Source organism: Canis lupus, chromosome 6 (genome assembly GCF_011100685.1).
Source record: "Canis lupus familiaris isolate Mischka breed German Shepherd chromosome 6, alternate assembly UU_Cfam_GSD_1.0, whole genome shotgun sequence".
Lineage (NCBI taxonomy): Eukaryota > Metazoa > Chordata > Mammalia > Carnivora > Canidae > Canis > Canis lupus.
This window is the reverse complement of record NC_049227.1, coordinates 63,239,801-63,256,750: the sequence shown is the minus strand read 5'-3', so window position 1 is coordinate 63,256,750 and position 16,950 is coordinate 63,239,801. Positions and strand designations below refer to the sequence as shown.

The window sequence follows — 16,950 nt, the reverse complement described above, 5'->3', positions numbered from 1 at the left end:
TCTTAGCAGCTTCGGGCTCCATCATAAGCTTCTAACATTTACATTACATCATGTGTCTTTTCCTACATTGATCCACAGTACAGTTTTATCTGATTGCTTAATCTTCCCTCATCTTGGTTTAACCCAATTTACTTAACCATTTGTTCTTTCATTTTACAAATATTTATTGAATGTCAACTATGCACCAGACACGGTTTTGGGGTTTGGGGAAACAGCTATGAACAAAATAGGTAAAAATTTATTTCTTCCTGGAGTTTAAAGTCCAGCATACATGTGTTTCAGGGCAGAGCAAATAGACATTTGGAAAATGATATGTAAAGTTATTCTGTTAGAAGATAACAAATGCTAAGAGAAAATACAAAACAGGATAGTAGGATAAGGGTATATGGGATGTTAACAGTAAAAAAAAATATTTTTATTCAACTATAATTAACACAGAGTGTTATATTAGTTTCAAGTGTACAATATAATGATTCAACAATTCTATACATTATTCATCACTCAGTACTGGAGTGGTAACGTTTAAAATAGGGTAGTTTGTGAAGATCTCACTGAGAAAAGGAGATTTAAGCTACCACTTGAAGAGAGTGAGGTAATGTCATGTGGACATTTGGAGAAAGAACATTATGAGTAGAGGGAACAGCCAATGAAAAATATCCAGTGGGACTGGGAAGGAGATGAGGTCCTTGTGTGCTACTGTAAATGTGTAACCTGATTTTACTGAGTCATATGGGTGTACTCTGAGTCAAAGGGGAAGCCACTGGAGGGTTCTGAGCAGTGGAGTGACATGATCCGATTTATGATTTGAAAAAGGAACAGTTTCACTGTTGCCTTGAGGAGAAGGAAGATGGAAAAAGGGAGACCAGTTAGGGTGCTGTTCCCGAAATTCAGGGTCTGGGAGGTGGTGGCTCAAGTCAGGGCTAGAAGCAGCAAGGGTGGTGGGAACCTTTGGGAGAGAAGTGGGGATGCGATTTCATTTCCTTCTAAAAGGGCTACCTTTGGCTGCTGAGAGTAGACTGTAGGTGTAAAAGTAGAAGCAGAGACAGCTGGAGGCTACCCCAGGGATCTAGGGGGAGATGGGGGTGGCGTGACCAGAGTGGGAGCAGTGCTGAGCACTCCCTAGTGGTCACCTTAAGTTCTTCTCACTTTGTCATTGTTATAAACAGTTTGTCTCCCATTTATTCATCTACATGTTCTCCATCCTTTTTTCTTTTGAGTTATCATTTCCTCTGCACAAATTCTCAGGAGCAGGAGTACAGAGCCCAAGGAAATGTGTTTTCATATATATATTTCCATACTTTCTCTCCAAAGTCTTGGTCCATCTGTGTGTGTGGAAATGAACTGTTTTGCCACAACAATACAAGCTCCGCTGATGAAGGAGAGGATACAGCATCCCTTAAAGTAAAGTGATTTCAACGATGCCAACTTGACACAACCATTTCAATGTAGCTATTAGGAGTTGGTCTATTGTTCTTTTTTATTATTTATTTATTTTTATTTTATTTTTTTTTCTAGAGAGAGAGCACATGTGCATGTGTGTGTACCCGTGGAGGGGGGCAGTGGCAGGTAGGGGGGTGGGGATGAGGGGTAGAGGGAGTGGGAGAGAATCTTTTTTTTTTTAATTTATTTATTTATTCATGAGAGACACACAGAGAGACAGAGGCAGAGACACAGGCAGAGGGAGAAGCAGGCTCCATGCAGGAAGCCTGATGTGAGACTTGATCCTGGGACCCCAGGGTCATGTCCTGAGCCAAAAGCAGATGCTCAACCGCTGAGCCACCTGGGGGGCGGGGAGGGGGGAGAGAGAGAGAGACTTAAGCAGACTCCACTCCCAGCACAGAGCCCAACATGAGGATCAGTCTCACAACACGGAGATCATGACCTTAGCAGAAATCAAGAGCCAGACACTCAACCAACTGAGCCACCCAGATTGTTCTTTTTTTAAACAAAACATTTAAAACACACCACACTGTGGAGAAAAATATTACAAACATCTATATTCACTGCCAATGTTTGGCGAATGTTGATACTTTGCCACATTGCCTTCTGTTACGACTATTGATCACCAAATGTTAGTGTCAGACACCTCTTATTCTTGAGACTTCTTTCATGACTCTTGCCATACATCTGACTTTTTCCTCATTGTTGACCATTGTTTCATTTCTGACACTTCCAACCTCATTCTGTGCTCAGTGTGCAGTTCTTTATTCATTTACTCAGCTAAAAGGTAAAGTGTCTGCTATGTGGGGGTTCAGAGAGAGGATCAGGGGTTGAGAGGGACTGAGTGAGGAGCTTAGGGATTTTTCAAAGCCAAGAGGTTAACCTTTTTGTTTTTGACGCCATGTCTCCACGTTCCCAAGTGGACAGTCTGTGTCAAAGCAGCCACATCGGAATGTCATGTGCCTCATCACGGAGCTGGTTCAGGGCAGGTCTTGCAGCATCCAGGCCCACTTTTTTTCTGGTGCACCATACTTCATGAGCAGACACATTTCCACTTCTCTACTCAACCACATGGTCAGGCTGTAATGAGGATTGGGCACCTTTTCAAGAAACAGCCCTGTCCATTGCCTGCCTTGCAATAATTTCACCTCTTCCCCTCCCCCACCCCCCACATCAAGTTATAGGGATTCCATCTGTCTCCTACTGTGAAATACAAGGCGTCTGATAAATGTACCATGAAAGTTATAGTATAGTCTGCAGACACAAGACACCATATCATAGTGGCTAAATATGAAGATGTTTGGCATCTGACAGGCTTAGGCTGGCGTATTAGTTTCCTAGGGCTGCTGCAACGAATTACCACAAACTGGGTGACTTAAAACAACAGAAATTTATTCAGTCACAGTCTGGAGGTGAAAAGTTCAAAACTGGCAGAGCCACGTTCCCTCTGAAGACTCTAGGGAAGACTGTTTCCTCACCTCTTCCTAGCTTCTGGCGGTTGCCAGCAATCCTTGGCATTCCTTGGCCTTGGTAACATGACTCTAATCTCTGGCTCCATGTTTACATGGCCTTCTCTGTTTTCCTACTGTCTCTCTGTCTCCAGATTTCCCTCTTCTTATAACAACACTAATCACTGGATCAGAGCCCACTCTAATCTAGTCTGACATTATCTTAACTCGAAGGCATCTGTAAGGACGTTATTTTCAAATGCAGTCATGTTCCAATGTTCCAGTGGACGTGGATTTTGGGAAGACACTATTTAACCCAGTATAGCTGGATTCTAGATTTGCCAATTGTCAGCTATATGACCTGGGAACAATTAATAAGCATTCAATAAAGATAGCTATTATAGGAATGTAAAGGGAGGGAAGAGGAAACCATTGCTGCCTGACAAGACAACATGAAAGAGGTGTATTTAAACTGGACCAGAGGAATTTAATAGGTGGCACTCTAATGCTACTTAATGGTTTTTTTTCCCCCCAGAACTTCCTACCAGATGCCATGTTGAGCAATGAATTCTATTCCAAGTGATTGTGAATTATAATTTTCCCAGAAATAATTGGAGGAAAAAAGTGGCCAGTTCTGAGCCAGACAGTCCTGGGTTTTAATGGCAAGACAATATGTGGTGGAATCCAGACAGTTCAGCTCAGTAACTTCGTGAATTTTCCAAGTAGTCTGTCCCAGGAGCAGCTCCCAGTTTAGGAAGGAAAGACCAGGAGGGTGCAGGTGATAAGCATGAGCCTGAACAGATCCTCGAGGACATTCACAGGTATACCCCAAGACTAGGACATTGTCGGGCTTGATAAGGGAACTTGAGAGAAGGGATCAGTCCCTCTGCCTTGTCTCTAGGAGGTTTGTTTAGAGAGTGAAGACTGGAATTTGGCATTGGAGGCTTGCATTATGGGACAAAGTACCTTAAATATAGTTGAGGAGAGGTGCCATCCTATATACTAGCAGGGAGATCTTGATGGAGGGGTTAGATCTCCCAGTCATGTAAGTGTCTGGGGAGAAATAATCACTAGTGATGCATTTTTTAGCCACTCTGAACCAAGCACATTACATCTGCTGTTGTAATTTAATACCTACAATAGTCCTTCCAGGTAGGCTTTATTATACTCACTTTACAGGTGAGAATTCTGAGGCTTAGAAAATATTATTTGCCCAAGGCCACTCCTCTACCAAGAAGCAGAATCAAGATTCCCAACTCAGTGTGTCTGATTACAAGGCTGTGTTCTTAACTACTAGCTGTAGACTGAGCTAACTGCCTTAGAAGACTGTGATTCAGAGGAGCTAGGAGCATTCCTTGGGGCAAGGGCAACGATATAATGCATTTAGGTCTGTTCTCTGTGTCTGAGGCAGGAAAAAGATAAGCTAGGAAACTTATCATGGGATTGTCCAAGTCTCTCAATGGAAAAGAGAACATCCCAAGATTGACAGCAAAGAGAGCCTTCCAGTTTGTGATAGATTCTGAACTGCTGCCTTACAAGAGTGTCCTACCAAGGCAAGGAAGCTAAGGAATGGCCCAACATCAAGATGAAGGGATGTAAGTGATGGAGCAGGACTCTGGAAGGTGACATCGATGTAAATAAGTAGAAGCTGAGCCTCAGGAATCTAGTAAGAGGACTTCTTACTTAGTCTATTGTGAGTTTCTGCAAATGGTCTCTCCTCTGGTGAATGAAGAAATGCTAACACAACAACTTAGCATGATTTCAGATGTTCGTGGTCTGTCAGGTGGCACCTTGGAGTCTACAGAGGGAATCTTATAAATGAGAATGCCTGATCCTGCCAAAGATCCATGAGGCAGGAAAATCCATGTGCAACAGTGAGGGGACTTAGATCCAAGTCGTAGAAGGAGAAAGAAGGCAGTTCTTGCAAACTCCAGGTGGGGCTCCATTGCGGGTATAATTTGGGAAGGAATATTGAAGGCATAGGGTAAGAGTGCCCAGAGTGGAACAATACCCAGGGCTTCACAGAGCATTGGGTGAGAAACAGTGATCCAGAACGTACTTAAAAACATTAATCTGTGGGTAATCTAAAACTGAGAACATAAAATACTCTTAATGATGGCCTCAGGGTTAACATGAACTCTAACGGGGATCAGTACAAAACAGAACAAAAACTGAACTTCTCTGAAGTGGATTGAGTTGAAGAACACTAAGTTTTCTGTCCTGCAAAGTATTCAAGCATATCCCAGACCACTTTCGCTGTGAGGGCATTCACAAACTGGAAGGCAGAAGGCAAGGTGGTTTGCCCAAGTGACTTTGACAGTGCTTCCAACTCTAAGCCTCTGGGAGACCACGTTCACACTACCAGAGCCACTTGAACTTTGAGAATATTTGTTAAATAGAGGAAGGAGGTTGGCCTGCATGACTGGAAGTTTTCTCTTTATCTTTTCCCTTTTAAAAAAAAATCTTTTCCCTAATTTTTGAAATCCAGTTCACCTGGGATTTTTTTCTTGGAAAGAGTTGGCTGTGATAGCACAACACCTCAGACCTACCATTTTTATTGTTTAATATTCAATCTATCGTTATTAGGCTAGTTTGTAACTTCAGTAAGGCCAGCATTTTGTCTACTTTTATTCAATGTTGACTCTACAACAGTGCCTGGTATATAGTAGGTATTATGAAATGAATGTGTCTCCCCAAACCTCATGTGTTGAAATCCTAATCCTCAATGTGAGTTTTAGGAGGTGGGGCCTATGGGAGGTGACTGGGTCAAGAGAGTGGGGCCCTCCTGAATGGTATTAGTGCCCTCGTAAAAGACACCCCGAGAGCTCCCTTGCTCTTTCTGCCAAGTGAAGATGTAACAAGAAGTTGGCAGTCTGCCACCTAGAAGAGGGCTCTCACCAGAACTGGACCGTGTTGGCACCTTGAGCTTGGTCTTATATCCTCTAGAATGGTGAGAAATAAAGAATGACTGGCTAACTAAAAGCTATTCAATGCTTAAAGTTTCAGTTATGGGGGTGCCTGGGTGGCTCAGTCGGTTAAGTGTCCCAACTATTGGTTTCGGCTCAGGTCATGATCTCAGGGTTGTGAGATTGAGCCTCGCCTCAGGCTCTGCCCCTCTCTCTTGTGAGCTCTCTCTCTCTCTCTCTCTCAAAAAAAAAAAGGAAATAAATCTTTAAAAATGTTTCAGTTATGCAAGATGATTATGTTCCAGAGACCTGCTGTATAACCCTGAGCCTATAGTTAACAATACTGTATGTACACCTAGAATTTGGTTAGCAGGGTAGATACCATGTTAAGTGCTCTTACCACAACAGAATAAAAGAAATCAAAATAAAATAATTCTGCTTTACGTCGGCATACTTTTTCCATTATCCCCATCCAGACCTGTGTGGCTCCTCTCAGCAGCCATTCTCACTTCTGTGACACACCAGGACGCAGTTAAAGGAGAATTTGGCGTCCTGTAACTCTTTCTGACCTTAGCCCTAACCCACGTGCCTCGACCCCTCCCTTGCCTGTCCTCCCCCCTGACCTCTACCTTGGGCTCTGACTCACTCCTCACTGTCTGGTCGTCAGCCTTCCCTCACTTGGCCTTGAATCATTCCTTAACCACTTACTGTTCAAGTTTAGGCAAGCTTCCTAACTGCTATCTGCCCGAGGTTTCTCCTCCACCCAGGAGAAAAGTTTAAATATGAAAATGTGAAGAGAGGAGGAATAAAGGTGGAATGCTGGGAAATGCTAACTTACAGAGGATAAGAAATAGCAACATCTCATCTCACAGATTGAATACATGAAAAGTGCTTAGTTCCTTATGGATACCCAGTTATGGGTATGGGCAGTAAATGTTAGCAGTGGTTGTTTTCATTATTCTTGAGTCTTTTTGTCATTAGTAAGTCATCCTTCAGAGCTGATGATTCTCAGCACCTCCTTCTTGATGATCATCTTGATTCCCCTCAGCCATGATGCTGTTTCTCCCCCAACTATGCCGCCTTGAGGAAACTCAGCCCCAAGGCTGCCTCTCTGGGTGCTGGTTCTCTCTGGCAGGACCCACACCCTCTGGATCTTTCTTTCTTCTTTCTTTCTTTCTTTCTTTCTTTCTTTCTTTCTTTCTTTCTTTCTTTCCTTTTCTTTTCCTTTTTCTTTCTTTTTCTTTTTTTCTTCCCTTTTCTTCTTTTCCTTTTTCTTTCTTTCTCTTTCTTCCTTTCTTTTCTTTCTTTCTTCCCTTTTCTTTCTTTCTTTCTTTCTTTCTTTCTTCTTTCTTTCTTTCTTTCTTTCTTTCTTTCTTTCTTTCTTTCTTTCTTCTTTCTTTCTTCTTCTCTATCATTCAGGTTTTATTTATTTATTTGAAAGAGAGAGAGCACAAGCCAGGAGGAAAGGCAGAGGGAAAGGGAGAAGCAGACTCTCTACAGAGCGGGAGCCCAACACAGTCCTTGATCCCAGAACCCTGGAATCATGACGTGAGCTGAAGGCAGACGCTTAACCAACTGAGGCCACCCGGCGCCCCATGGAAGCAGCTCTTCTAGAGGAATTTATAAACAGTGCTGGAGTCAATCTGCATCTCAACCTGCCATTGTTTTTCTTATTTTAGAGGTGGAGGATTCTCTGAAGTCATCCTGGCCAAGGCAGCAAATTGAGACTTAACCAACAAGCCACTCACGTGTGCAGGCTTTACTACCCATGCCTACAGAAATTAAAATTTTCTCTTAAATATAAAATTGTGGTAACTGCTATACCTTCCCCGTGGCTTAGTGGCTAGAAACTGTCCTCTGGCCTGTCTGAGGGTCCTCAGAACCGTCTTGTGTGAAAGCCAATGAATCCCTTGTGTTCTTCTGTCCCAGCCTCCTTGTCACTTGGCTACATTCCTGCTGGTGACCTTGGCGAAATTGCCCCTCTGCCGGGCATAGCTATCACCATGGGTGCTGCTACTGCCACTACCACTTTGGCCTCAGGGGAAGGGACACTGTTTTTTGCTACTGAGGCTCAAGTGCAGACAGACCAGACCCTTCCCTTCAGGTTGTCACAGCATGGAAGACACCTGCTGTAACTTTTAACAAGTATTTACTCCATATAAAAATAACAGAAGGAAAGTTCAAAATTGAGAGCACCTTGACAATGAATAGGAGATGTGGTGCCCCTCAGAGCTCAGAGGCTTAGATCCCTCATGTCTTTGGTTGTGGACCCTAGAAGCTGAACCAGAGGCACAGAGGAAGGCAGGAGGTTCATCTAGCAGATGACCTCAGGCAGGCCTGGCAAGAGACTGCAGCGGTCACTCGGGGACCGGGAAGGAAGTCTAAACAGGGTGCGTCAAGATGAGGATTTCCCACTGTACACAACTCGGGCTCTGTCGCACTGGGAAACGTTGAGAGATGGTAGAGAACTGGCCATATAACCAATATGATCATCACTGGGCACCTGTGGCTGCTGAGCAGTGTCTATGTCTCATCAGGACTGAGCTGTGCTCTCAATGTGAAAGACACACTGGATTCTTAACATACAAAAAGCTGTACAAAAAAAAATTTTAAATATCTCGTGGATACTTTTTAGATTGATTACATATTGACAGGATAATAATTAGATATATGGGTTAAACACAATATTTTATCAAAATTCATTTCACCAGTCTTGTACTACTTTTTAAAATATATCTACCAGAAAATGTGAAATCACATGTGTGATTTACATTATATTTCTGTTGGACAGCATAGAACATGCCTCAGAATTGTCCTGAGGATTGAAGAATATTTATCCAATTGCTCCAAACCATCACTGGCTGAACACTTCCCTGGGGGTGTCCACTCCCTGGTACTTCTGCCGTGTGCAGAGCAGAGCGCACTTCCAAGCGTCTCGGAAGGGTGCCAGCAAGTCATGGTGGGCACCGAGGCATTCTGTGGGGTACCCTCATTTCTACCTCCCTCAGGAAAGGCCATCCTACCCAGCAAACCCCACCTTCCCAGACAGGAGGGCCTCACTCGTTTTCATCCTTAGAATCTAGGTCTGACTCACCCCAGGGAACGGGAGAAGCTATTTGCTTATTTTCTCCCCTTCATTCAGCTCTCAGTTAGCTTGCCCAAGGAATGATGGAAGGGACATCATTTAGGGGAAACACATACCTTCATCGCTGGAAGGGAGGTCTGGCATTATGGTCTTCAAAACAACCAAAGGAAGTAAAGCCTAATAGCGGTACATTTCTCGAGATCTGACCCCTTAGTCAACTCCGCAGCAGGACATCCACGGTTCAGTCCGCGCCGTGCCACCCCAAGTCCACTCCAGCCGCTTTTCCTGCTTTCTCCTCTGGGTAGGGTCCACTTGTCTGTCCTGTAGCCCTGCAGGAAACCACGTGAACAAGAGCACAAAACTCCATAGTAACAAACATTATATTGTGGTCACAGAGCCTAATCCATATGGAATGGGACAATATTTTAAGGAATCATTCCTGTGTTCTCACCCACCCTACAACACTCACAAGCTTTCCAGCTCTGCACTCTCTGGTTTTCTTCACTTGCACCCTGAAGATCCTCCTCCCAGCCCAGAAAACTAGATATGAGTCATCCAGTGCTTCTAGGGGAAGGATGTTACTCTTGAAGTAGAGAATAAAGGAGGTGAATTAGTAATGTTTTAGTTCAAAAGTCACTGATAGAGGTGTAAGACAGAAAGTGCCAGATACACAGCTGCATAAGTGCAAGTAGAGCTCTGCCCCCAGATTAAAGATTCCACAGCCTGGGGGTGGGGTGGGGAGAGAGGAAGGACCTCGAGGACTGCGAGAGAGATAGCTGTGCTCCAGTGGAACACGACCCATGGCCCATCAGCTCCTACCCCTGGAGATCTCCACCTGTCTTGAGGACCTAGATTAGGTCCTGTTCACCTGTGGTGAGGAATGCTCATTGGCTGCAGTCACAGTGATGATTAGCTAGGTCTGAAAGCAACCACCTGTGCCCCAGGATTTCCTTCAGCTGCCCCCTCATACTATGTGGAAGCCCCCTTTCCAATAACTCAGAATGCTTAAAATCTCCAGGATTGAAGTCTTGTCACTAGAGAGTCTTCATGGAGTAGTGCCTGGGCAAGCGTGCCACAGAACCAAACAGAACTGACCCTAAACCTCTCCACAAGCTAGGATGGTGGTAGACACAGAGCTGCATTACGTTTTCTTAGGGTAGGAATATTTCTCCAAAGGAGTCATCATCTTTGGAGATATGTCACTGTCCAGTTATGACAGATCTTACGTTAATGTGCACAGCAGCTTCTCTGCTTGAAGCCACCTTGTTTTACCCTCCCCAGCACCTGCTTTCTATGGAATAGACTTTCCATAACAAAGGAACACTTGGCTCAAAGGTAATAAATCAATTGAAAAATATCAAGTATTCAAAAAAAATCCGAGGTAATGACCTCACCTGGTGTCATCTTGTATCACATACACCTGGGCTAAATAGCCAGAAAACCATTTGAATGAGTCAGAAATAGTGAGAGAGGCATAAGGCCGTGTGAACAGGCCTCATAATTACCCATGGAAATGTGTATTTTGGGTGAATCAGGATACACTATCTTGCTCTGTTGAGGTGGGTGGACTCAGTGGGTACATTCCAGGAGTTGTTTTCTCAGGCCCCAGGATCAATGAAAGAGGAAGATGGAAAGTTGCCCACAGGATTTCTGTCACATTTGGCTTCTTTAGGCTAATTTAGGGCAGTAAACATTTCCCTGTCATTGGCTCATGGTTGCTACTTTAGATCCACTCACACTGGAAACAAGTGTTTAATGCCCTAGTGACCCAGCAAACATTTCATGGGGCGGCCTTTTATAGTTTATGCTCCCAGGGCTAGGTGATTGTGGGTTAATGACAGGGAAAACAAATGGAAAATACCTGGACATTTGAAAAGAAATGACAATAAACTGTTTCTCAGATGTTATCAGTCTGGAGTAGACCATCTGTTGACCAAGGTAGAGATGGCAAATGTCCTTTTGGCTGATTCTCAGCCGTATACCCTGTTCTCTGAACCCTACCGGCTGCCACGCCTAGACAGTATGACCCCACCCTACAGCTGATGAGAAGGGATGTGGACACGTCACCCCAGCTGGCCCCATCGGATTCTCCCCCTTGGAATTGGGAAACACGTCTGTGGGACTCCCTGGCAGCCATATGTGGGCCCTGTGCCTGGGTGTGCAGTGAGAGGAGGAGGAAGCAGACACAGAAAAAAGGAGAGACGACAATGTAGCGGGATGAGCAGCGATGTTGCAGCCTCTGGCTCCTGGCTTTCCAGGCCCGACTCTAGACCCTTCCAAGGCCTCCTCGTGCCACCTCTTTGTGGGTGCCGTGACATATCCCAATGCCTGTGGGAGTCTGTGCAAACCGTGTACTCCATTTTCTGGAGCTCAGCTGGTCCTTTACTGCATGCAGGCAGGTTGGCTGGAACGGTCTCCAGGACGACTCTGCATCGCTGGACCCCCACGTCCCTATCAGCATGCTTCCTCTGCATTCTCCCTTTGCATCTTGAAGGATACATGGCTTGAGACATTTCTCACTTCCCTCACCTGTTCTCCCACCAAAGATGTTTTCTGGCCCCTGTGGTCTACATTGGAAAGCCAGGGGGCAAGTCAGCAAAGGGCACAAGAACAGCTTCCTTTTCTCCCTGGAGGTTCCTACTTCTCTACTTTTAAAAGTTGATTCAGTGGGGTATGGGGGGAGAGGAGATACTCCCTTCCTTCCTCCCTCTCTTTCTCCATTTATTCATTCCATTGAAACTCTTCAGGCACCTGCCACGTGCCAGGCACTCTTTAAGACTGTATGTAGCTGGGGTGCCTCCTGGAGCTTACATTATAATGGAGAGAGGAGGACAATAACTAAACCTACAGCTAAAACAATTTCAGAGAGTGAAGAGTCTGAAATAGATAAAACAGGGAAGGAAGATAGAAGGTGACTCTGTGTGTGTCCACGCGTGCCCCTTTGGTGGTTCCTTTAGGAAGGATACAGACATTCTGAGGGGGTGACATTGAATGGACATGGCATTCCGTGGGAATGAGCTAGGGTGCCTGGGGGGCTCAGTGGTTGAGCATCTGCCTTCAGCTCAAGGCATGATCCCGGGGTCCTGGGATCGAGTCCTGCGTCGGGCTCCCTGCATGGAGCCTGCTTCTCCCTCTGCCTGTGTCTCTGTCTCTCTCTCTCTGTCTCTCATGGATAAATAAAATCTTTAAAAAAAAAAAAAGAGGAAGAAGGAGGGCAGGAGCTGGCCATGAGAAAATGTGTGGAGGCAACTTTCTGGAGGGGGTGCTAGTATACGCCTGAATGCCGGGGGCCCAGGCCCCTCCTGAGCTCCTTGCTTCTTTCTTTTCCTTTTCCTTTCCTCAAATAGTAACTGAGAACCGCCCCCTCCCAGGGGTCAGGAGCTAGCTGCAGCAGATCCAAAGAATAAGACAGAGTTGTGCCTTGGCAGATTCTCAGAGCAGGTAAGGGAAGGACAGGAGCAAGCCATAAAAACACAGACGGTGCATACACAGCGGCAGGGAGGATAAGGGAAGGATAAGGGAAGCAGAGGGGAGAAGGCGACTGTCTGCGGGTTCCCTTAGACCCTGCCGGCTGCGGCGCTCCGAAGGAGGGGGCTCTGAACTCAGAAAGCCCAACTCCTTCCTGTAGTGCTCTTTACCTTAGATGCCTTTGGACCAGAGTGGGAAGCTTATTGGAACAATCCAGCAATGCACACACACCAAACGCTAGCAGGGAAGCCCAGAAGAAAATTGGAATTGATTCAATATTTCTCAAAAACAAAACAAAACAGGGATCCCTGGGTGGCTCAGTGGTTTAGCACCTACCTTTGGCCCAGGGCGTGATCCTGGAGTCCCGGGGATCGAATCCCACATCGGGCTCCCTGCATGGGGCCTGCTTCTCCCTCTGCCTGTGTCTGTGCCTCTGTGTGTGTGTGTGTGTCTCTCATGAATAAATAAATAAAATCTTAAACAAAACAAAAAACAGGAAAGGTGGCTTTTAGTTGCAGGACTAGGATGCTGACATGGAAAGACACATGCACACACATGCACACGCACACCTAATACCCAGAGAAGGACAGAGGAGAAAGGAGGACTTGACGGTGGTCCCTGAGAATGTGTAATCCAAGAACGAAAGTTTTACAGAACAAGGAAAAAACCATAACAACACAGGGTCACCGTGAACTCTGGTACTTGTGTAACCGATTTGGGGTTTGAAGGAAACTGCGTGTTGACCTGACGGTATGACTCATTGGAGAGGAACAGCCTTAAACAAAAACCCGGCAGTGATGAGGTTTTCCATTTATTGTTGTTGTGGGTTCAGGTAACACTAATGACACCGAGTCCCAGAGTAGGACACCGCCCGCAGAACGTGCCTGAGGAGGCCGGGGGGACGGCTGGTACCCGTGAGGGTTAGGCCGAGCCGCCGCGTGGCCCCCGACGGAGCTGGCGGCCCAGGCCCGGCCCGAGCACAGCCGGGGTTTGCAGCGAGCACCCGACGGCTCGGGATGGAGGTGGGCTCCTCGCTGCGTCGGAACAGAGCAGCCCACAGGGTAACCAGCTGTCCCTCTTGCAGGAGACTGTCATTCTGGAAACATCTGTCTCAGTGAGACTTTGCGAGAAAAGAATAGTCCTTGGCCAGGAGGGGCCTAGGGCAGAGGTCCCTCTGCTTGGTGAATTTGGGAAGCCAGCGGGGGCCGGCCCAGCGCCTCCCTTTCCCCGTGGGGAGCAGGCTGCCCTGCGAGGCCTGTCCCCGGCCTGCCTGTCCCCGCTCCACAGCTGCCCTGGCAGGGCCCAGCCCCAGCCGAGGCTCCCTTTGCCGACAGATACGAGTTAGACCTTCCAACCCAACCTGTAGCGGTAACATAGGACCCATTTCGGCCTCTGTTTGGTCTTTAGCTCGACTCCTCAGGAGGCTCAGAACTCAGGCGGGGGAGTAAAGGACTGTTACTGAGCCCCCAACAGGGTCGTGCACGGCTCTCCAGACGGTCCTCCGGGGCTGCGGTAGTTGACACTCAGGAGCCCGTGCACCTGGCTTTGGAGAGACACATCTTATCCGTGAGGACAAAGGAAGCGTATTGTGGTTTCTCTGATCCAACCCCCAAATCCAAAGTCACAGGGACAGACACTCTGAGCGCCAGGTGTGAGTTTGTAGTCGAGCCACTTCTCACCCGGGGAGGCCTATGTAGCTAGCTGCAGGGTGCGAATACTTCCCCAGAGAATCCTGTCTCTTATCTCCGCTCCAGGAGCTCCCCACAATCACTTCCACCCCCAGTGAAGCAGCACGTTGCTAAGCAGCAGATCACATGGCCCAGGGCTCAGGTCTTAGGCCTTGAAAGTCTTGCTGTGCTGGTGCTTCTCCTGGAGTCCGGGCTGGCACACCAGAGCTAGATTTTTTTCCATGTATGTCCTTTTGGGGTTTTCTGGGGCAGCCCTGACAAGGGTAGAAGAAAAGTTCCACTTATTGAGCATCTCCAATGTATTACAGATGCACAGAATAGGAACCTGTGTAACATCCTCTAAAAGTCTTTAATGGCCTGCGTGGGAGGTATGATGCCATTTTATTTTTTTAAAGATTTCTTATTATTTGTTCATGATAGTCATAGAAAGAGGAGAGAGAGGCAGAGACATAGGCAGAGGGAGAAGCAAGCTCCATGCAGGGAACCCGACGCAGGACTCGATCCCGGGTCTCCAGGATTGCACCCTGGATCAAAGGCAAGAGCTAAACCGCTGAGCCACCCAGGGATCCCCTGTGATGTCATTTTATAAAAGAAGCTTTTGAGCCTTTGGGAGGCTAAATGACTTAGCCAATCAGACCCTGGAATCAGATAATATCTGAAATCTCTAGGAGGAATTGGGCAAATATTAGGATTGATGAAAGGAGTTAGCAAAAGGAAAAGGAGAATTATTTTATTTTTTTTATTTAGGACAAGGAGAATTCTTGCTAAAGACAGAGATAAGACAGGTAGCAAGGAAGGTGCAGACTCATGGAGCGCGATGATTTACTTTGAAATACCAGGAACAAAGTTACATGAATTTTTGCCAATAATTGATTGAGCTTGCAGAAATTCAGTGAAGAGGAATCTCTGAGAAGACAGCTGTTCAAGAGCGAAGGGTCCCTGAGAAAAAGCCACTGAGAGGGGAGTGCCATCCAGATTGGGAACCCGAAGGCAGCCGCTGCTCAAACATTGAAAATGGGATAAACTTTGGTCTTGATATCATTACTGGCAAGTTTCCAGTTTTCACAGAATACGTGCAGAATGAGATTATAGTGATATGGGGCGCCAGGGTGGCTCAGTGGTTGAGCATCTGTCTTCGGCTCAGGTCGTGATCCCGCGGTCCCAGGATCGAGTCCTGCATCGGGCTCCCTATGTGGAGCCTGCTTCTCCCTCTGCCTCTGTTTCCGCCTCTCTCTCTCTCTGTGTCCCTCATGAATAAATAAATAAAATCTTTTAAAAAGTTATAGTAATATGGACATGAAGTATTTTATGAGGCAGATTAACTGGGATAAGCAAGTTTTAACCTTCACTCCAAGAGGTGGCATTATTATCTCTATCATGCAACTTGAGGAACTGAGGCACGCAGAGGCAAGGCCTGACTTATACTGTGGTTATAGGGATTAAATAAGAAAATTCACATACAAATAGCTAACTCAGTGCCTGGAAAACAGAAAGTACTCAATAACTATATCAACTTTTATTGTCTTAACAGAGGAGGAAGCTGAGTCCTAATGAAAGCAAATGCTTTGCCAGTGTTGGCTCCAGAATTTAATAATTTAACTGTAGCTGGGCCTTAGGGTAGTGACCTGGTTTGGGATGTTGGAGGGATTGACAGGGGATTTGTGTTGAGGCTGTGTTCGTATAAAAAGCCCACCGTGTTAACTTAGCTCATGTGTGACACCCCCCCCACCCCCAACATTTTCTAATATGGTTACAGTCACATAAGATTGGGCATATGTCAACTGTTCATTACAACGATGGTTATTGTCTTCGTTTGGAACAGCTTGAGGTCTGATGGAGATCATGGGTTTAAGGCTAAAGCCCCTTGGAGCTACCTTTTGGTGTCACCGCTGTCATGGCCCCAGCCAGCAGATGATAGAGCTTCCATCGGAAGGCAGTTCTGATTCCAGAGCTCACGTCGTCACTACTACACCATCGCACTCCTGTGCGTGGCCAGAAGTGGTGACTAACTGGGGGTTTGGTTTTCCTTGAGCCCGGCCTCCTGCCTGAGGAGTTGGGGGTTGACGAGCTCCCATACTTCTGTGACTCTCTGGGACCACTCTTACTGTTTTCCACGAGCAAAACTAAGACACAGAAGCCCCAAAGACAGATTTCTCTTTCTTGCATTTCCTGACCAGCAGAGACTTCCAGCCAGGAAGATCAACGTGGATTGGGTCTCTTTACCCTTTTCCAAATTGTTCTGGACACCTGTCTCACAGCATTAGGGCAGCTCTCCTGCAGCTCCGCAGGCTCCCAGGCTGTGACCGGCTCCATTTAATCAGGATTTTCATCCTCCCCTGGAAGGCCCACGGTGCTGCTGCAGGCTGCTCACGGGCAGCACTAATTGTACAGCCTTCCTGGCTTTCCCCAGGGGGTCCGGTGGCACTCTTGACAGTTTCTGCATAGCTGTGCTGACAGCAGGCAAGGCTGGGATTTTGCAAACAAAGGCTTTTGAAATCTGAAGAGGATGTAAAAGATACCAATTCGTAAAAGCCTGTTCCAGACTCCGATGAGACGTGAGAGTGGTTTTCGGTCAGCTCTAAGTGAAATGCAAGGCCAGCCCCTTCTCTAAGAAGGGCACCGCTCAGTGGCCCCTGGGTCACCAAATATTTATTGAGCACCTGCTATGTGTCAGACACCGTATTAAGCACTGGAACGTGATGACATGCACAGCCCCTAACTCAGAGCTCACCGTCCTCTAGAGAGGGCACAGCTTTGTAATGAGACAAGTACTATATATATACCTTATATTGGGCCCAAATCTGTGAGTTTGTTCATTTGTCCGTTTTTACACTTTTCAAACATCTTGAGCACTTATTGTGTCAGGAGCTGGGAGTATGATGCTGGGAAGGGTGTTTCTGCCCTTAGCCTGTACT

The 16,950-nt window shown here is 46.4% G+C and overlaps 1 long non-coding RNA gene across 1 annotated transcript; it reads right to left on the bottom strand.

The window, feature by feature from the left end:
• Positions 1–1,887: 1,887 nt before the first annotated feature.
• LOC111096420 lies at positions 1,888–9,526 on the bottom strand. Its single transcript, XR_005360443.1, has 3 exons — positions 9,349–9,526; positions 8,996–9,208; positions 1,888–2,520 (listed from the first exon to the last, which is right to left on the bottom strand). It is a non-coding gene; the product is annotated as an uncharacterized LOC111096420 (long non-coding RNA).
• Between the last annotated feature and the right edge of the window lie 7,424 nt (positions 9,527–16,950).